We start from the raw sequence: 22,630 nt of genomic DNA, 5'->3' as shown, positions 1-22,630 counted from the left end.
AAGAAATGTGAATGGGTTGAATTCATGGTTAAGGAGTAGAATCACTTATTTTTTTTATCCATGCCCAATTTCTAAATCTTAAAGAAAGATCAATTAACTAATTAGAAGGGTGAAAAAAACGTAAAATCAATTAATTAATCTGGGCACATTGATTTTTCTGTTCACTTTTCTATGATTTTGTTCCCCTGTGCACATAGGCATTATTGGTGTCCTATTGATACTGTTAACATGCTTCATCACCCCTATTATCCATTTCCATACTGTTATATGTGCTTTTATTGTGTTAGGTGAGTATTTTTGAAGCTCATTTTGATCCCAAGAACTTCTATATATGGTGGATTTCAACTAAATGTATCTCATTCCTGTTGGACAATCTTCACTTTAATTTTGTTACAAAAACAAAATTAAAATCTGATTTAAATAAATAACTTACTTGATTAATATCTTGAATATTATTTTGATCAAGTCCAGTGTTCGACATTGTGTCTTTAAGACAGATTCGTCCTCTCTACGGTGCTTTCAGAATATGGACGTCTATCTCCCAGGATGAAATGATCAACAACAAATAAATGCAGCACTACAATTTATTTGTTTAACGAACACACTTAGTGTAAACACTCTTTCTCACAGAATAGTAATGGAATAAATGCAGCAAAATGCAGAGATGAATTGCAACAAAGATGGACGAAAAAATGAAGTAGAAATCCAAATGGAGAACTAGTCTATTTATAGATGTATTGGTAGCTGCAGGTTTTAAATTAAACAGGTGCAACCTGTTTGAACAGGTACTATACATGTTGGGTTTTGAATTGGATAGATAACCGAATCTGTTTGAATTTGAAATCTGTATTCGGTTTGGACAGAATTTTGTAGAGAGGTGCATTACAAAATTTGAAATTAATTGCAACCCAAAATTTTGAAATAAAAACGGACAGATTTTATTTCAAAATAAATAAGATAAACTCAAATGTTTTTGGCCCAAAAAAATTAGTATTGGGCCAAACAAGCCCAACCCAACCACACACCACACACATGCACCCAAGCCCAGCCCGCGCGCGCGTGTGGTGATTTTTTGGGTCCAATGGGTCTAACCCATTTTGTTCATTTTGCCCATAACCTCCCTCTCTACAAAACTTGGGTACCCCTTGAGACACACCCCAAGTTCCAATCCCATGCCTTATAAACTCATTCAAAACTTCCCACCAAATCAATGTGGGACAAGCCATTTTCCAATCTTAAGGAATTTCCACCAAAACTCCATTTCCATGGAGCACACTTTGGCTTCAATTTCCCATTCACTCGATAATGGTTTTGAATAACCAAATATACCACGTGAATCACAACGCGACATAGAACGTGTTACCACTTTGACCCGCCAATTTTGGCGCACGGGTCCCACCTAAAAAATAGACCAAACTTATGAAAAAATTCTAGTTTTACCCATAATTTTTCCAACCATTTCTAACAATTCCCCACATGAATGGAATTTGAAAACAACGGAAATGCAACAATATGTAGACTTTGTCGAAAGAGTATAAGTCGAAAATATCTTGCATCAAGATAGGTAGCTTTCGGTCTTGAACATTCCTTAATGATAACCTATCGAACTTACTAGCTAACCAATGGACGCGATGTCTTGAATTGTTCAGCCGTTTATGTAAACCAAGACAATAGATTTCACACAAAATATTTTCTAACACATCGTGGTTCTCACTGTTGTGTTCATTTTGGCCTTGAACGCTCCTGGTTTTCATGAGTGCTTCTAGAGAATGTAGCCTCTTCATTCTCATAGAACCGGCCCCAGTTCAACACTCATATATGTGATTCTTATTGTGAGTATCTCCTTATACTCATTTTGATTTTATGCCTTAATCAAGATATAAGTAATCATTAAAAGCAAAGCTTATCCTTATATCCCTGCAGACAACACATGTTGCAGATATCACTCTCACCATAGGAATGGGTAGGGAAATTTTAAGCCCGTGGTGATTTCTGGCGAGCCACACATAACTTAGTTGTCCCTTTGAACTTAGTTCTTAGGATCTCCAGTCATATAAGTAGGGTTACCATTATAATGACTCTTATGTAATAGGCTTTAATCTCATCCCTTTCGATGAACTATACACTAACTCTTTTGTCAAACCTTTTGTTAACGGATCTGCAATATCCTCTTTAGATTTTATATAATCTATTGAGATTATTCCATTTGACAACAATTGACTTACGGTATTATGTCGATGACGAATGTGTCGTGACTTACCATTATACATATGATTTTGTGCCCTGCCTATTGCAGATTGACTATCACAATGAATGCAAATAGTTGGCACAGGTTTACGCCACATTGGAATGTCTTCTAAGAAGTGACGAAGCCATTCTGCTTCTTCTCCTGCTTTGTCTAAAGCAATGAATTCGGATTCCATTGTGGATCGTGCGAAGCATGTTTGTTTCGTGGACTTCCAAGAAACAGCAGCGCCTCCCAGAGTAAAGACATATCCACTAGTGGATTTTAAATATTTAGTATCCGATATCCAATTGGCATCACAATAACCTTCAAGTACTGCTGGATATCGAGTAAAGTTTAAACCATGATCATGCGTAAATCTTAGATATCTAAGAACCCGAATGATCGCTTTTCAATGGTCTTCTCTAGGGTTACTAGTGTACTTACTCAATTTACTGACTGCATAAGTTATGTCAGGACGAGTACAATTCATTAGGTACATTAAGCTTCCAATAATTTGGGAGTATTTTAATTGAGACACTGCATCACCTTTATTTTTCGATAAATAAAGACTGATGTCTACAGGTGTTCTAGCTACATTCAAATCATCCTTGATAAATTTATCAAGAATTTTCTCAATATAATTAGATTGAGATAATGCATATCCATCAGATATTTTAGTAATTTTCATTCATAATATAACATTTGCAACCCCCATTTCTTTCATATCAAATCTTTTGTTCAACATTTGCTTAGTTGATTTGATCATATTTTGACTACTTCCAATGATAAGCATGTCATCCACATAAAGACAAACTATGACATATCCTTGGTCAATGTTTTTAACATAGACGCACTTGTCACAATCGTCTATTTTAAACCCATTAGTAAGCATTGCATGCTCAAATTTTTCATGCCATTGCTTAGGTACTTGTTTTAATCCATAAAGTGATTTTACAGGCCGACAAACTTTCTTTTCTTGTCCCGGTTCTACAAACCCTTTGGGTTGCTCCATATAGATCTCTTCATTTAGATCACCATTTAAGAAAGCTGTCGTAACATCATTTGATGTATTTCTAAATTAAACAACGCTGCTATAGCAATAAGCATGCGAATGGATGTTATTCTAGTCACAGGGGAATATATGTCAAAATAGTCCAGACCTTTCTTTTGTCTGTAACGTTTTACTACAAGTCTTGCTTTATACTTGTCTATTGAACCATCTGTTTTCATTTTTCTCTTGAATATCCACTTATATCCAAGAGGTTTAGAACTAGGTGGAAGATCCACCAATTCCCAAGTATGATTTTGCATAATGGATTCAATTTCATTATTAACAGCCTCTTTCCACAAAGGTGCTTTCGGACCTGTCATTGCTTCCGTAAAGCTTTGAGGTTCATTTTCTAACAGGTATGTCAGAAAATCTGAACCAAAGGATTTTGATGTTCTCACTCTCTTACTTCGTCTTGGTTCATCATCAGTTAAATCCTGTTGGTCGAGACCATTACTAGTCTCTTGTGTTTGATTGTCATTAGTCTCTTGACTTTGTGTACAATCATAAGTTCTTTTCTGTGAACTTAATTCCTGTCCTTTCTTGTAAAGAAAGACATGTTCCAAAAACGCAGCATTCCTTGACTCTATAATAGTGTTTATATTTATATCAAGTATTTCTGATTTATAAGTCAGAAACCGATATGCACTACTATTCTGAGCATAACCAATAAACACACAATCTACTGTTTTTGGTCCAATCTTAGTCTTTTTAGGAGCAGGAACTTCTACTTTTGCCAAACACCCCCACACTTTTAAATATTTGTAAGAAGGTGGTCGACCTTTTCACAATTCATAAGGAGTGCTGTTGGTTTTCTTGTGGCGTATTCTATTAAGAACATAATTAGCAGACAATATTGCTTCCCCCCACAAGTTCTGTGGTAAGCCTGAACTTAGTAACATGGCATTCATCATTTCTTTTAGGGTTCTGTTCTTCCTTTCAGCAATTCTATTTTGCTGAGGAGAATAGGGTGCTGTAGTTTGGTGAATAATGCCATGTTGTGCACAAAATTCATTTAATGGTGCATCATATTCACCACCCCTATCACTTCTAACCATTTTAATGGTTTTACCAAGTTGATTTTCAATTTCTGTTTTGTAGAGTTTAAACATTTCTAAGGCTTCAACTTTACTTATAAGTAAATAAACATAACAATATCTTGTGCAATCATCGATAAATGTTATGAAATACTTTTTGCCTCCTCTAGTTTGAACAAATTTAAGATCACATACATCTGTATGAATTAATTCTAGAGGTTCGGTTTTCCTTTCAACCGATTTAAATGGAGCCTTAGTTAGTTTTGCTTCTACACAAATTTCACATTTATGATTAGGATTAATTTCAAACTTTGGTATATAATCCAAACCAATTAATCTACGCAAAGCATCAAAATTCACATGTCCTAATCTGCCATACCATAAATTCGACTCAAGAATATAAGCAAAAGATGTGTTATTCTTATTCATAGCAACTTTTGGTACAACTGTCATTACATTTAATTTGAAGAGACCATCACTCATGTATCCCTTACCAACATACATACCACTCTTTGATAATACAACTTTATCAGACTCAAATACAAGCCTAAAACTATTTTTACTTAACAAAGAGCCAGAAACCAAATTCTTCCGGATGTCAGGTACATGCAGTACGTTGTTGAGGGTCAGTTCTTTCTCTGATGTCATCTTCAAGATCACCTTTCCTTGTCCAGCCACAGTAGAAGTAAAAGAATTTCCCATGAAAAGTTGTTCACCATTTGCAGCCTCATTGTAGGTAGTGAACATCTTCTTGTCCGCATAAATATGACGAGTTGCCCCAGTGTCAACCCACCATTCCTTGGGATTTCCAACCAAATTAGCCTCAGACACCACAGCAGAGAGGTTGATGTCATTCACCCCGTCAGAGATGTAATCTAATTTTGTCACATTGGCCTGATTGGTGGTCTTCTTGCTTGTACTTCCATGATCCTTCTTAGGGCGGCGGCAGTCAGAAGCTCGATGTCCAGTCTTGCCACAGTTATAGCATTTTTCTTTGAACTTTTTGTTGCCATTGTTGTCGCCTTGTTTAGGACCATCTCCAGTAAACTTCCTCTTTTTGTTATGTGGTTTATGAACTTGTTCAACCACATTAGCCTTAGACTCAATGAGATTTTTCTCATTTCTCTTTTCAGCCTTTCGGTTATCTTCCCCAATTCTCAATCTTACAATCAATTCATCCATAGGCATCTCCTTGCGTTTATGTTTTAAATAATTTTTGAAATCTTTCCAAGCCGATGGTAACTTTTCCACTAAAACAGCGACTTGGAAAGACTCGCTAAGAGACAAACTTTTTGAATGAATATCATCCAAAATTATTTGAAAATTTTGAACTTGAGAAATTACCGTTTGGGAGTCTACCATAACAAAGTCCAAAAATTTACCGATAACAAATTTCTTCATGCCGGCATCCTCTATCTTGTATTTCTTCTCCAAAGAATCCCATAATTCTTTTGCTGACTTCAGAGGACTGTAAACATTATACAACATGTTGTCAAGGTCATTAAGGATGTAGTTTCTGCACAGGAAATCTGAATGTTTCAACTTGCCGATCACTTTCACCCTCTTTAAGTGCTGGAGCCTCTTCATGGAGAAACCGGGCCAAATTAAGAATTGTAAGATAGAACAGCATCTTCTGCTGCCATCTCTTAAACTCAGTACCGTTAAATTTTTTCGGTTTTTCTCCATGATTTATTGGTACTTGAACATGGTTCTGGATAGGGACCGGAGTTTGTGTAACAATTAGAGTACCACTTCCAGTTGCAGTTTCAGTTGCAGTAGCCATAATCTCTGATTACAAAAATCAGAAAAAATAAAAACACAAATTAATTTTCTAGTTACTAAAACCAGAAAATAAATTATAACACAAAATAATTTTATTTTTCTTGTTACTAAAACTAAAAAAATAAAATACCACAATAATTTCCTGTAACACAAATAATATTTTGCAATTGTTAATGACACCAGTATATTACTACTAGTTGTCAAAGAAAATAAACAGTATATTACTACAATCTGTCAAATAGTTTATAAATACTATTTGTATTTTTCAACCAAAATATCACTTTGAAAACACAGAAAATTAAATACAATGAAGACACCAAAAATAAACTGTCTTAAGATTGTTGGACAATCTTCACTGTAATTAAATTAATTAATTATGTTTGGGTACTAAACGACAAATAGAATATAAAAGAAAAATAGGAAAGGAGAGAGAATGTTTGATTACAAAAATCAAACTAGAAATAGAATTAAATAAATAAAAACAGATTTTATTTTGTTACAAAAACAAAATTAAAATCTAATTTAAATAAATAATAAAAATAGAAAATAAATAAATAATTAACTTGATTAATATCTTGAATATTATTCTGATCAAGTCCAGTGTTCGACACTATGTCCTTAAGACAGATTCGTCATCTCCATGGTGCTTTCAGAATATATACACTCTTTCTCACAGAATAATAATGGAATAAATACAGCAAAATGCAGAGATGAATTGCAGCAAAGATGGATGAAAAAATGGAGTAGAAATCCAAATGGGGAACTAGTCTATTTATAGATATATTGGTGGCTACAGGTTTTGAATTAAACAGGTGCAACCTGTTTGAACAGGTACTATACCTGTTGGGTTTTGAATTGGATAGATAACCGAATCTATTTGAATTTGAAAATTAAACAGATTTGAAATCTGTATTCAGTTTGGACAGAATTTTGTAGAGAGGTGCATTACAAAATTTGAATTTAATTGCAACCCAGAATTTTGAAATAAAAATGGACAAATTTTATTTCAAAATAAATAAGATAAACTCAAATGTTTTTGGTCCAAAAAGATTAGTATTGGGCCAAACAAACCCAACCCAACCACACACCATGCACTCGCGCCCAAGCCTAGCCCGCCCGACCGAACGGACGGCGGCGTGCGTGGTATTTTTTGGGTCCAATGGGTCTAGCCCATTTTGCCCATAACTCCCTCTCTACAAAACTTTGGTACCTCTTGGGGCACACCCCAAGTTCCAATCCTATGCCTTATAAACCCATTCAAAACTTCTCACCAAATCAATATGGGACAAGCCATTTTCCAACCATAAGGAATTTCTACCAAAACTCCATTTCCATGGAGCATACTTTGGCTTCAATTTCCCATTCACTCGATAATGGTTTTAAGCAACCAAATATACCACTTGAATCACAATGCAACATAGAACGCGTTTGTAAAACCCCGTATTCTTGAGCTATTAATATTTTAATGAGAAATATAGGTGGTAGTTTGGTGGTGAGATTATTAGATGATGATCTAATTTATTTTCTCTATTTGTTTTGTCTCTTTTTAGCACCACCTCATTGTTATCAGTATTTTATTCATCTCTTAGGTTTTCTATTTTATTTTATTTTACATGAGTTAAATTCCAAGCCTCACTTCTTTTATTAATTTCAAGATTTGCCCCAAACTAGTACATGTACTTTTTATACTATAGTACCACCAAATCAATTTGTGGATCTATATATACATTGGGAATATATCCATAGTACTCATATATTGAATAAAATATTCCCCATTTCCTTTTCCCATGGCCGGCCAACCTAGGAGAGCGTGAGAGGCCAATTTTCAAGACTTGTAATCATGGCATTCTAGAAGCAAAAGTACCAAGTATCCCTAAATCTAGGGATTTTGTCCCCAACCTAGTTCCATTCCAACTAGAGGCTAACTAAATCTTGTCTAATCACATAATTAAGTCCCCTAATCACTCTCTATTCTTTAGACTCCAAGTTACTTTGTCTCCAAGGAAAGTTATTTTTCTTTTTCTCTAAGTACACTCCATTCTTGCCCACCAAGTAAACTTTATTTTATTATTTTTCCTTTTCTTTTGTCCCAAGTATCCTTGCCTATAAATTGAGCTCACCTCTCAACCATTTCTATCATTCTTCTTCTTGGTCCATCCATATCTCTATCTCTCTCATATTGTCCTCTCTTAAATTATAGAAATTTTGAGTTTAGATTAAGAGTGTATAGAGTGAGTGTAAGCATTTTCGTAAAGGAGGAAAGTTGTAGATTTTGTGAAACCTTACATACCTTATGCCACTTTGGAGATTTATGGAGAAATATCGAGATTCGAGTGTTGGAGATGGAGAAGATTGATTTGAGGTAATTCGGTGGTATACAATATGATTTCTTTAAATCTCTTTGCAAAGAGTTTATTTTAATTACTTCCAATTTGTAATCTTCTTGATTATTGGGATCATTTGATAAATCCTGTGAAATCATTCTATTGACACGTTTGAGTACTCTGGTCATTTGATAAATTCTATGAAGTTGTTTTGTGTAGTCAGTGTTGATTTGTCTAGCTAAATGACATGGAATGCTTCGTACATGGATCGAGTAGACCTTGCCAATAGCTTGCACCAATAGCCCAGATAAGCGGTTGTGCTTGGGTGAGGTGGGTGAGGCCGATTACTGGTCATGTACTAAGTAGGACCGTGTATTTGGCTCTGGATAAATTATTATATGTCGAGTTGACTTGTTTATGTAATTTGGTAAATTGCTTGATTATCGAATCAAATAGGTTGTGTAATTGTTGGATCTCTGTTGATTTATTTTCTGTCCGAGCCTTCTTATTCCTGTTGTATTGTATACTTCCCGAATTAATTTATTTTTCAGGCGTGGAGCAAATTTAGTGGCGATTGGGGTTGAAGCATCTAAAAAGATTATTTGAGTTGGAGATTTTTTTTTTAGTCCACAACTATATATTATTTTTGGAAATTTGTATAATTTATGTTTTGGAGACATTTGAGTTAATTATTTATGGAGACGATTTGTATATTTGAGATTATGAGTTATTTGCAATTATAAATTTGAGATTGATTTGATTTATTAGTAGCCCAGAAGTTGGGGCGTTACGGCGTTGCAGCGTTACCACTTTGACCCGCCAATTTTGGCGCAGGGGTCCCACCTAAAAAATAGACCAAACTTAGGAAAAAATTTTGGTTTTACCCAGAATTTTTCCAACCATTTCTAACAATTCATGGTGAATAGACATCCATATTTTTCTAAGTGATGTATGTTTTGAAAATAGATCATTGATAGCATTGTCTACGAACTTCTAGAAAAAATTAAATGATGACATGCCTCAATTTGACATGCTAAAAATCACAAAATGCATGATAACGTATTTCACAATGTTACTTGTTTTGTTTATATACATGATGTTTCACTACAAGAATTTACACATTTTGCGACCACTTTTACCGACCAAAAAAATTTTAGTCGCAAAAAAATGACGTTTGGCGACCAAATATTAATTAGTCGCGAATGATCATTAATTTTGGCGACCAAATTTTATTGGTCGCAGAAGGTTATATTTTGGCGACCAAAAAATATGTTGGTCGCAGAAAGTGGTATACTTTTGCCGACCAACTACAAATTTGGTCGCGGAAGGTCACATATTTTTTGGCGACCAAAAATTTGGTCGCGAAAAGCTTATTTTCAGCAACCAAAAAAAATTAGTCGCCAAATTAATACTTTTAGCGACTAATATTTTAGTCGCCGTTGATTGAGATTTGGTGACTAAAAAAATTTGTCGGCAAAAGAACCTATTTTTGCGACTAATTTGAGAATTTGGTCGCCAAAAGTTTGGGGGAAATTTGAAACGTGGGGCGGGAATTGAATTTCAGAAAAATAATTCCAGATTGGGGCAATTTTCTACTTCACGCACTGTTGATGCATTGTTTAACTTGTCTCCTCCCATTCCCTCTCTGTCTCTCTCTCCCTCTCTGTTCTTCTTTCCTACCCTCTCTCTTGCGCTCGCTCCCGACGCTGGCCTCGATTTCTGCCTCTCCCCCATTCTCTCTCAGTGTCTTCAAGTCGCAATCCTCCCACTCGCAAGGTAGGGTTTCCGATTGTGAATCGCGACACTGTGCTTCGATTGGGTCACCGAAGTCTAGGGTTTCTACCACCACAGCCACCATCATCATCATCAGCTTTAGTAAATACGATGATTTTGGGTACCCAACGACATTGAAACAGGTCCCTGTTATATTTGGTGCCAAATTAGCCTGTGAGAGGCGCATAACATAACAAAGAGAGCAGCTGCGTTTGGTTTCTGTAAATTCTTCTTCCTTTCTCATGGATCTGAACCCGGTAACTTCAATCACCTCCACTGCTCTCTCTCTCTCTGTGTGTGTACACTATCGTGTTATTTATATCAATGCACGAATTCGCGTGAATTCATTTTCTGCAAATTCATTGGATATGTATCGATCGGTGATAATTGATGGCAAATCTGGTTATGTATGCCATTTCTTATGTATTTCGATCTTCGTTTGTGATGAATTCAACGTTGTATATTACAGATCTGAATTGCATTATCATTGTCCTGTAATACATGTCTTTAATGGGAATGCAGTCTTGAAATGTTTGTGATTCAGAAAGGATTGGGATAGTAATTGATTTTTAGTTTTTTTTTTTTAATTTTTTTTTTAACTGTGTGCAATGTCGAAAATTTGGGATTACAATTATGTTATATTGCATGAGAAATTTGAGATCGCAATGTTAAAAAACAGAAATAGCAGTGGATATGAATTTTAGGAAGTACCTAGCTTTTTCAACCTCCGCGATGGCACTTTTCTAAGTTGTTGTGAAAAAAAGAAAACAAATGGTGCTGGTTTTCCACTATGAATAGCTCCACTAGATTTGATTTGTGAACTTGTAAGTTGTATCATTATCGGCGAGTGTTTCTTTATGTTCTTTATTCAAATTCTTGTTATACTTGTAGACCGTGACTTTAGGTGGTAGTCTATGGGCATTTTCTGCAACATTCTTTTATAGGAGAGTGGAGGGTGAAAAGTTCATCAATCAGTTTCTAGATATAATCCATTGCAATTAATAATAACAACTGAGTTGTCAGTGTGTTGTGTGGTCAGGAGGGTGGGATATGTACTGGAACCTCATATTGCAGGTAATCTAATGGCAAAGTGAGAGATGGTCATGCAATTTGTTTTGATAACATTCTTGGGCAAATTAATGATGTTTGGCTTTTGGAGAGTTTTATTTCTACATCACTTCTTTATATTATCATTTTATAGGTTTGATTATGGTCTTTTTCATATAAATGCGTGGTTCTTTTCTAATGTGGATTACACTGTTTAGATGGTGGCTTGATTTAGATGTTTGGCTACCGAGAGTACCATGTGGGCTGAGTGAGTTGTGGATAAATGTCTAGATGATTTGGATGATTTTGAATAAATGTTTTATTTGTTAGTGTAATTAAGAATTGGTGGAACTTGACCAAACTTTTCTTTTTTTATTAAGAACTTGTGGATCATCTCTTGCTTTATTGCAGTTCAGCCAAGGATATTTAGATTTACTTTTCCATTTGCATGGGCTATCAGCTTGTCATGCCAATAAATTAGGTTTCGGATTTGCATGGTGGTGTAGGAGATGGAAACAGGGAAATGTTTTTTTTTTTTTTTTTTTTTGGGACAAGTTAAAGGAAAATGGTGCTTTTTTTGTTTACTCGTATTGAGAAAATAATTACACTGTCCAAAGGACTGGATTTTTCATTACATTAAAGTGGGTTGTTTCGATGGACTATAACAACTATCTATTGTGAATGGATTTTCTTATTTTATAATTTAAATGGGGAGATGGTTGCTTTCTTATTACCTCTCCTAGACCCTTCTGTTAGCAATGGGTATGAACTTTATGATATTTTTTTAATTGCTTATTTTTGCCTTACTTCTGTGCTCAGCATGCAGGGGAAAACTATCACTACAGGAAATATATGACATAGGTGCACCTATAGGTAATCACATTCTATCGTGCCAAATAATATTTATGCTCACAAGTCATGTGAACTTGTTGTGCTTTCACTCCCACTATTTAACACCTTATTTCCTTGCCTAATTGCAAAATAGGTTGTTGAATCACTCCCCCTAAACTGGCTTGTCAGAAAATTGAATGCGAATGCTTGATGAATTGTGTTGTTTTATTTTCATTTTGACTGTATGTAATACAGGATACACATATTTCCTCCTATATATAATTGTCTTATGTATATGCTTACTTTAATACTCAATTACCTGCCATTAGTTGTGTTATTGTCAAACAATAACTTCATTCATTTGCAATTCACTGAAAGTAGAGTTTGACTGCTAGAATTATTTAGAATTAGAACCTGTGGTGTTATTGCTTTCAGGATGAATCTGTACTAATATGGTTCACAGGGAAAGAGGAGAAACACCTCAAACTAAGTCACGTGTCTAAAATCATTTCAGGGCAGTGCACTGTAAGTTTCTTGCCTCAATAATTTTCGTGTGTATTTTAATCAAATCAGGGGTGACACTGAAACTAATAAAAGTGATAAGCCTTTTGATCCCGTTGTTTTTTCTATTTTAAAAAAATGGTACACCCAGTTTAGTCCCCATTGGATTTGTCTTCTGGGTTTGATTCTGAACTGGGTTCTTCACGGGGTCATATTCATATACATCGTAGTCCAGAAATTAAAGAAGAACCTTCGTATTCACCACCACCACCACTTCCTTAAACAGGTTGGGGGCCATGTGGGGTGAACCCATCTCCTCAGATGGGTTGGGGTGAAGGACCATATGGAGTATGCCCACCTCCTCAAACAACTTGGGGTTCGTATGGGTTGAACTCACCTCCACAAACTGCTTGGGATTCATTTGGAGTGAATTCAAATACTCAACTCACCTCCTCAAACAACTTGGGGTTCGTATGGGTTGAACTCACCTCCACAAACTGCTTGGGATTCATATGGAGTGAATTCAAATACTCAAATGTATTATATGAAGAGATCTTCGCCTCTCATTCAGTTTGTAAGTTGTGATCCAAGGACTTCTCATTAGGCAGGACCTGAATCATCATCATATTTATATATGAATTCATATTCACCACCACCACCACTTCCTCAAACAGGTTGGGATTCATTGAATTACTTTGACTGATTCGATTGCTGTTTTTTTCAACTTTTCAGGCACTTGCTGAGGAAGGTAAAGCGAGATACGAAAAGGCAAGCTTTAAAGTAATTGATATGGTGAGTTTGACTTTTTTTGCTCCTTTTTTTTGATGTAATTGTTTAAAATTTAATTTTAGGGTTGATTATTGATTGAATGAATGGTTGATAGGATGATTATGCCGCCACTGATGAAGAATATGAGGAGAAATTGAAGAAAGAAACTGTGGCATTTTTCTTTTTAGCTACGTGAGTTTTTACTTCACATCACATACATACATATATACATACTCGTGTATTGTTGGTATATAACATTGTATTTAATTTATTTGTTTGTTATGGTATAGATATGGAGATGGTGAGCCAACTGACAATTCTACAAGGTTCTATAAATGGTTTTCAGAGGTAAATTTTGATTAATTTCTAATTTTTATTGTTACTATGGTTCTTCTACCAAGTGAGATTTGGGTTTCATGGCGTGTTATATGACTGCCTATAGGGTAAAGGGAGAGAGAAATGGCTTAATCTTTCGTACGGAGTGTTTGGCCTTGGCAACAGGCAATATGAGCATTTCAACAAGGTCTGGATTTCATTTCATTTCATGTTTTGGTCAATTTCACGTATATATTATGTGTGTATGCAGTGTATTTCTTAACTAAAATTTTGTATTTGTGGTTGTGTTATTGGGAAACAGATAGCAAAGATCGTGGATGAGGTCCTTGATGAGGAGGGTATGTTTTGAATCCCTGTTTTGTTCTCCTCTAGTGACCTTTTGTATCAATTTGTTGGAATTTGAACAAAAGTTACTATACTTGAGGAGTGAATGCTAAACTGTGGATTGGACATGGGAAAAGTTATAGCAGTACTTATTTGCTTCTGTTGATTACCGTTAAATTTTTTGGATAAATTGTGGTGTCTTGCATCTCTATAAATTGTTGAATGTTACCATTGTATTTAGTCCTAACCATGCATGCTATTGCCTTCTGTTTGAAACATGCGTTGTAATAATATTTTAGTCCCAGTTTCTTGTAATTTCTGTTATCATAGGCAAATATACATGTTTACTGTACTATTTGCATAGCTAAGATAGTACAGAAATAAACAATTTGTTGCTAGTCAAAAAAATGACGGTCTTGTTTGGTTGTGTGGAGGTTTGTGTAAGTGACTTCACTCTAGGACATACTCCAATTTACATCCATCCCATTGTTGTGATTGCCAAGAGAATTGAGTACCATGCCATATAACTCTATTGAAGTGGGCTTTACATTTGCAAATAAACAAAGAGTGAAAAGATGACTTATTGAAATATTAATGGAGAAATTATATTCCTTTAGGTGATGGGTAAAGTGTCATTGTCTCTTCCAATCGTGCTCTTGTTACCTTGAATTAGTGTTTATTTCTGTTTTGCTCATGATTATGTTTATCATTTACAGGTGGAAAGCGTCTTGTTCCAGTGGGTCTTGGAGATGATGATCAATGCATGGAAGATGACTTTGCTGCATGGTATTAAGAACATGAATCATTACCTGGAACTCATAGCATATATATTTTTGCAACTTCTTTAAGATATATAGAAATAAAAGCTTAGTTACTGCTGCTAATGTAGGCGGGAATTACTTTGGCGAGAGTTAGATCAGTTGCTTAAGGATGATGACAGTTCAACTGTTGCAACTCCTTACACCACTGCTGTCTTGGAATATCGTGTGGTATATCATGACGGCACAGATGCATCAATATTGGACAAGAGCATGAGTATGTCAAATGGTCATGCTGTTCATGATGCACAACATCCATGCACGTACCAAAAGAATGTTTTAAATCCTGAATTTTTCTGTTGCCAGTTAATTATACGCTTTTGCTTCTGTAACCTAACAAATATTTTATCTTGGAATTAAGGTCTAATGTGGCTGTGAAAAAGGAGCTTCATACTGCTGCCTCTGATCGATCTTGCACCCATCTAGAATTTGACATTGCTGGAACTGGACTTGTGTAAGTTGCAATTCTAATTCACTTAATTATGGATGTATATTTGGAATAAGGTGATGACAAATTCTGTCGACTTACTACTATTATTTATTTTTGGTAAGCAAATTGTCAACTGGATTTTGCTTTAGCTTTAAATGGAAAATGCCTGCTCTTTAAATTTAAAACAAATTGGATTAGAAAAGGCATGCATTTAATGATGAATCAACTTTGTTCATTTATCTTTCTTCACTTCCTTTGTCCACAGATATGAAACTGGGGACCATGTCGGCGTGTACTGTGAGAATGTGATTGACATTGTGGAGGAAGCTGAAAGGTTAATGGATTTATCACCAGATACAAATTTCTCCATTCACACCGATAAAGAGGATGGCACTCCACTTGGTGGTAGCTCATTGCTGCCTCCTTTCCCTGCATGCACCATAAGAACGGCACTGACTCGATATGCGGATCTTTTGAGCTTTCCGAAGAAGGTAGGGCCATTGTTTGTTTAGTTATGTGTTGCTCATAATATTATATATGTGAACTCTCATTAACTAATTTGTTAAATGTATGTGTTTTCCAGTCTGCATTACTTGTCCTGGCTGCTCATGCTTCTGATCCAAGTGAAGCCGAGCGATTGAGGCATCTTGCATCTCCTGCTGAAAAGGTTTGCAATTTTTTGGTTCAGAGTTTTCATAATAAAGTGGTTCATCCATCATAGTTTTTAACGCTATCTTTCCTATCTACAGGATGAATATGCACAATGGGCAGTTGCAAGTCAGTGAAGCCTTCTTGAGATTATGGCAGAATTCTCATCAGCCAAGCCTCCACTTGGTGTTTTCTTCGCATCAGTTGCCCCACGCTTGCAGCCTAGATATTACTCAATTTCATCCTCCTCAAGGTGAATAATACCACAGCCTAGATATTACTCATTTCCAATCTGCTAAGCCTTCTTGAGATTTTGGGTCAGTTGCTAGTAGTCCTGATTCAAATGAAGTGAGAGAGAGGGAGGGAATCCCTGATTTGGAACATGAAAGAGAGACTGAGTCTTTTAGAGAAGTTCACTTGGGGAAGAAGTTGAATGAAGAGATGAAGAACTCAGGAGGGCACTTCCTCCAGGGAAGTGCTATCACAGAAACAGAGTAGTGAGGGCAGTTCAAGGTCAGTGCGATTGCAAAACAATGTGGGGACTTCAAGAGAAGTACCAGAAGAACAATATTATGAGGCAACACATTCTGTTGCTGTGAAAGAGGATAAAGGAAGTTCCGATACAATCTCACGTGAATTGGCATGACCAAAAATAAAAAAATGGTACACCCAGCTTACATATTTTTTCCTTTTATTTTTTGGTTGCGTTTGTTGTTTGATTTTGGTTTAGAAATAGTCATGTAATGTTTGCTTAAATGTAGTCAATATATTAAAATAGCAGTAAAGTTTTATCCATATTATTGTTATTTTTCAGCTATATTACAGTTATGTTTTTTAGTTAAATCTAAAAAAATTAGCACAATTTAAAAATAAAAAAAAAAAGAAGCTATAACGGCGTTTTTCCAAAACGCCACTACAGTGTCAATGGTCATTTTTAAAATAGGAAAAAATCTATCACGGCGTTTTTTAAACGTCGCTAAATATTGGATAATTCTAGCGACGTTTTTAAAGCGTCATAATGCTATGGCGACGGCCGCATCTTCGACGTTTAGTACAAAACGTCACAAAAAGAATTAGCGGCGTTTCTTACACCAATAGCGGCGTTTTTTAAACGCCACTAAATGTAAAATTTCCAATAGTGTATGCCAACCCGCAAATATGTTTCTTTCATGTGCTCTTCAAGGTATGGGTTATTTAATTATGTCTTTTACTAGTGTACATTGTAATTCCATTTTTCTTTGTAATATCACAATTAGTTGATTTGGCAGGCAGGAACTTTGGCATTTTACAAACTTTCAGCTCTCTTTGTTGATAGCTTTGTCATCATTTTTGTGGTCACTGTTCTTCTTGCTGCTCTTGATTTCTGGGTAGTCAAGAATGCGAGCGGGCGTATCTTGGTTGGTTTGAGGTGGTGGAATGAAATAACGGACGAGGGTGAGAGTGTGTGGAAATTTGAATGCCTTGACCAAGAGGTTGGTGATTGTGTTTAATTTATTCTTAGTATTAAATTATTGTATGGATCAGGATCAGGATCAGGATCATGATTTCTGGGTAGTCATGTATGTTCTACTTACAGAAAAATAAGTTTTTATATCAGGATCATGATCACCGTATTAGCAATGTAGTTGTACCTACAATATGTGAGAAAGATACATATTGAAATGACATAGATCTGGATCGTATTATGTGATACATCTTCATATCTAGATGATACTGACGACCCTGGAAGACATCAATTTTCTGTAAGCTACATGATCACAAAATTCATATGTTCATCATCTTGATTTTTTACTCCCTCCTAATGCGACTATAACAGGGGTATATTAATATCCAAATGATTATTGTTGATTGTCAATTAAGTATGACTCACTTCATAAGGTCTCAATTTCCTTATTTTCATTACAATTGGTTCTTGTAAAAGCCTGCTTGAAGTGGTTCTCCTGTATCTTGAATCTAACATTGGTATGATAGAGAGATTGAATTTTCTTATGTTGGCTAAACTGAGCAAGTATACTTTTGTTTGTTCTGTTGAATGGAGGACACATCTCTCGACTGAGATAAAATCTCACTTGTGCTTTCCAGGAAAATAGCGAATGGAATGATTGGCAAGCTACTGTTTTGCAGGAGCGTAATATTGTGGAAAATGTCTACAGATGGGCTTGCGGGTATGCTTATGATTGTGTTTTAATGCATAGTGTGATTAGGATGTCAGTGCACAGTACATGATGATGCTTGTTGCTCTGATGAAACTCAGCCCATCTGGTTGCTACTTTTTGCATCCAAAATATTTGAGGTTCATTGCACTTTATCATAAAAGTAGCATAAGAGGGAAGGGGACATGGCTATTGGCAAGATTCAGTAGTAAAATTTTGATATCCCACATTACTAAACTAAAAAAATCCCCACCATCGTTGTATTTTCTGTGTTTGTTCCCTTTTGTAGCCTGCTCCCAATATTTGTTGGCCTGTTTTACTTCCTGATAATTATTTATTTTCTTTCTTTTTGATGTACAGGCGCCCAACTGCATTGCAAGATAGGACAAGGGATAGTGATAAGGATGATCTTCATGACAGATTTTGATGTAGCAGCTTTAGCAAATAATCTTAGCCAAGCATTTAGATACTCGATATATGATAATGAGGATGCTGAGGAGGTATTAGTGGACTCTATTGTATGTTTTTCTTACAATGCCTTTCTTTTTGTTGACAGACTCTTTAGATACTATAAATTTATCTTTGTACATCAAAAGAGAAGCTAGATATTTTTGTATGAAACAACAATAACATAAATTGTCTACAAATCCCATAAATGGTTCAAGGAAGAATTAATCTTGTTAAGAACAAGCTTCTCCATGCTACCAATGGACTTTCAATTCCCTTTTCCCCAAATGCCCAGATGAGGAGGACCTGCATTGGTTCTAGTATACTGAGGATGTTGACCTTCAAACATATTTGTTTATCTTAAGCTTGAAAAAAAAGATAGAGGTGTTTTCTTTTTGGGAATCATGTAACATATTTCAGAAAAAGGAAAAGAAAAACCTGTTTGAAAAGAATGCTTTTGAAGCCATATGGTCCTGTTGTCAGTTTTGGCTACCAAACTATTGCTTTGATAGGGCTCATAATAGGTGAGGTTAAGCTTATTCAAGTTGCTGTTAGCTTAATTGTTGCTGCTAACTCTTGTGCAGGAATGCAGTTTTCATCATAGTCTGAACTATAAGTGGAAAATGGCTGGTGCAAAAGATAGGCAAAGTGTTATGGATTGGAAAAAGCAAAAAACAGTTACTCCTATATGGAGACCGGTCTGTACAAAATCTAGTTCCTCTGAAGGTGAGGTTTCTAGTATAGCAACTGCTTAACTAATTCTTTGTTATCCTATGAGCCACTACATGCATTTCTTTTATATTCAGTTGTCAAATTGCTTATTCTCTTTTCATTTTACATTGATTTATTTTTTAAAGTAAAGGTGAAGAATGAACTTGTCCTCGCTCCCTCGCTGGCCACTACTACTATTGTGTTCCAAAGAAAGATCTTATATTCTTTTTCTTTTTTTAGTAATAATAATAATAAAAAAATAGAGCAATGACATGACTTTTCTGTATCTTCTTAATCAAATAATGGAAGTGAAAATCTTAATCAAATAACTGAAGTTTTTCACTTCCATTATTCCCATTGCTGATCAATTTAAGGACAATAAACAGATCATGTAGAAAATATGCAAAACCTTGGATGTTCTGTTGTTTAACTTGTATCTAGGCGGCTCATGGGTTAGTTGATGTGAATTTGCAAAATGTTTATTGAAGGAACTGTAGGTTGAGTTTGAAGATTTGCATGATGTGGGTAAATGTGGAAAGCAAGAAGATGGAATTAAAGTCCTTCCACTCCTATGAAGGTTTTCACCCCTATTCCCTTTAAAGCTGCTCTTACGAGAATTCCTTTACTACACTCAACTTGAAAACATGGAAAGGGAGTCACAAGCCTCATTCCTTTAATCCATTAAAGGCTTGTCTCCTTGGCTTCAGATTTCTAGAGAAGATTGGCAGAAACTTACCCGGTGTTCACTATATTCGGGATGTTGCAGATGCCGATTCACTGATATTATCACTGGTAATTTTCGTTTGTTACACTTATCATTTATCTATTTATCATATTTTGGTTGTCAACTTAATTCTACTTTCTTCAGGTTAATAATATGGTGATGAAGCTAATGTTTCTGTCGTAAAACTCTACATGCACAAGCTTGTTAAGTTGTATTTAATGATAACCGAATGGCAAATGCTATGAGTTGCTTTTGAAAATAGCTAGATTTTTATTTTTTATTTTTTTAAATTAGGATCTGTAGAGGGGATTTTGTCACACACTGGTTTTCATTTTATAAGAGAAAGCACAGAAGGTGGTTGTTGTTGTTGGTGGTTACATTGGCATGGAGATTGCTGCCGCAGCTGTTGGTTGGGAACTTGATACAACAATATGTCTGTGTTTCATTCTGGTTTTGCTATGTTAAGGTTTGAGATGGTAATTTTTCATTGATCTAATATCTGTTAAACTGACTGAGGTATTTGGAGTTTTTGTCAATTCATACCCTTTTAAATCTATAACTAGTAAGATTTTATTGTTCCGAGTGGATGCAATGAACACTTAAAATTTGTGATTTTCAATGTCTACCTTTTTTTTCTTTTTTCTTTTTTGGTTGTATTAGATGGCCCTTCTATTCTGTATTTTAGGTGATCAGCATTAACATTCTTGTTTAATAATAGCTTTTTTCACATGTTTTCTAACTTTTTGATGGTGCACACACCACATCTCTGACTTTGTAATTTTATAAAGACTTGATGATCCAGAGGTGAATATTGTACTTGATGTGAATACAAATGACATTAATCTGAATTTTCACAAACATCTTTAGCTAGTCTCTTCTCTCTTCTGCAGAGAGGAGCCATTGTCGAGAAACTTACAGAGGAGATTTTGAGGGACTGGGACCATCTAAAGGAGCTCCTCTCTTTTTGTGAAGGTAAGTGTCGTCAATTGGTCATAGTAGTCCTGTTTTCTTGGATGATATTGTAAGTCTATTCAGTGCATTGCGTTCGTGCAGCTCAAAGACAAATAGGGGAGACCTCTCTGAATGAAACGAGTTCCAGATCTCATCAAATTCTCCGACTGGTATGAAACGAGTTCCCAATTTTTGTCACTGAAGCTGTTATTTATTATATGACTTTAGGATCCGTCATACTAATTTTCCCTTTCATTTGTAGGTTCAATTGCAGCATAAGATAAAACAAGAGGCAGAGCAATTTCGACAATGGAAGGCCTCTCATGAGAAGGAATTGCTTCAGGTACTTGACGTTTCTCAGTTATCCATGTAACCTGGGATTCTTCATTTTTAAAAAGCAAACATGTTTCACTTATAAAAGTTTTAACTTATGCATGCTTCGAATTTAATTAATCAAAAAGGAAAAAAAAAAAGAAAAAGAAAGAGGCAAACAAGTTGAACATGTTATTTATGGTATGCACGGATATCATTGAATGTATTGTTGATGACGTTTTTCTCAAGCAGCTAAGGAAGGAAGGCAGAAGAAATCAATATGAGCAACATAAACTACAAGCTTTAAACCAGCTTTATTTCTTCGTTATATTCATTTTTTTTTTAATCTGGAGATGGTTGATAATGTTTCTTATAGTACTCATATAGATTATCTTGCCAGGTTTTGTAATGTCATGTAAGATGAGTGATTTTGGAATTGGTTGTTTTGTTTGGTTAATGCTAAAAAGTCTGCCACTTGACGCCATATCTATATTTCGAGGGTCCTATATATGGGCTCCTGCTGATGACAAATTGATTTTTCTCTATTTAATTATGCATTTTTCTTTCCTACAAGTATGACATAATTCTCTCTATTGCAGCTAAAACTATCCTATCAAATTGTGGCTATTGTTTCTGGTGCTTTGAATGATGCAGCTGCAAAGAAGTATGATTTGGAAGGATGGTTTCCTGCATCCAGCACTTACAGAGAACTTGTTTCCTGTTCAAACTGCACTGACTATCAGTCCAAGAGATTCGATATGGGTAGAAAAAGGGTAGACTAGTACTTATATTTTTGGATACACTAGTAGTTATATTTTTGGATGGGTGTGTATAGAAAATATTTAGTAGACTACTAGTTATATTTTTCGGTTGATGTACATGGATAAAAATTTTAAACATAATAACAAGTATTTGTTATGTCTTAAATTTTTATGTTAGATGAAATATGTAGTTTGGAATTATTTGTGGATGAAAACTTATAATAGTTGCTGATTTTAATTAAACAGGTTCAGAAATGGTTGATCTATGTATTTTGTTGAATGTTCATGATTCAATTTATTTGTTGGTTTGAATGATTTTTGCAAATTACAGATTATATTGAATAAATTGGATGAATTATTATAAATTACAGGTTTATTTTGTTGGATGTTGGCGACCAAATGTGACAATTGGCGACCAAAATTTTTAGTCGCGGAATGTGACAATTGGCGACCAAACTAATTTTGGTCGTGAAATGTCACAATTTGCGACCAAAATTTTTGGTCGCGAAATGCCACAATTGGCGACCAAATTAATTTTGGTCGCAAAATGTCACAATTGGCGACCAAAATTTTTGGTCGCGAAATGTTACAATTGGCGACCAAACTAATTTTGGTCGTGGAATGTGACAATTGGCGACTAAGAAATTTGGTCGGCAAAAGGCAACTTTTTGCGACCA

At 35.2% G+C, this 22,630-nt stretch overlaps 1 long non-coding RNA gene and 1 pseudogene across 2 annotated transcripts; both read left to right on the top strand.

The window, feature by feature from the left end:
* The first annotated feature begins 12,891 nt into the window (after positions 1-12,891).
* Positions 12,892-18,612, top strand: LOC114256936 (NADPH--cytochrome P450 reductase 1-like; annotated as a pseudogene).
* Positions 18,613-18,636: 24 nt separating this feature from the next.
* LOC145801027 (uncharacterized) lies at positions 18,637-22,223 on the top strand. Of its 2 annotated transcripts, none has more exons than XR_014341839.1 (7): positions 18,637-19,220; positions 19,703-19,782; positions 19,913-19,997; positions 20,820-20,901; positions 20,983-21,050; positions 21,143-21,223; positions 21,792-22,223. It is a non-coding gene; the product is annotated as an uncharacterized LOC145801027 (long non-coding RNA). The 2 variants fall into 2 exon arrangements; XR_014341840.1 differs by having other exon boundaries at positions 19,694-19,782.
* Positions 22,224-22,630: the final 407 nt, after the last annotated feature.

This window comes from Camellia sinensis, chromosome 10 (assembly GCF_055761805.1).
Source record: "Camellia sinensis isolate YWXY chromosome 10, ASM5576180v1, whole genome shotgun sequence".
Lineage (NCBI taxonomy): Eukaryota > Viridiplantae > Streptophyta > Magnoliopsida > Ericales > Theaceae > Camellia > Camellia sinensis.
Note: the sequence above shows the minus strand (reverse complement) of the source record. Positions and strands in the feature narration are given on the sequence as shown.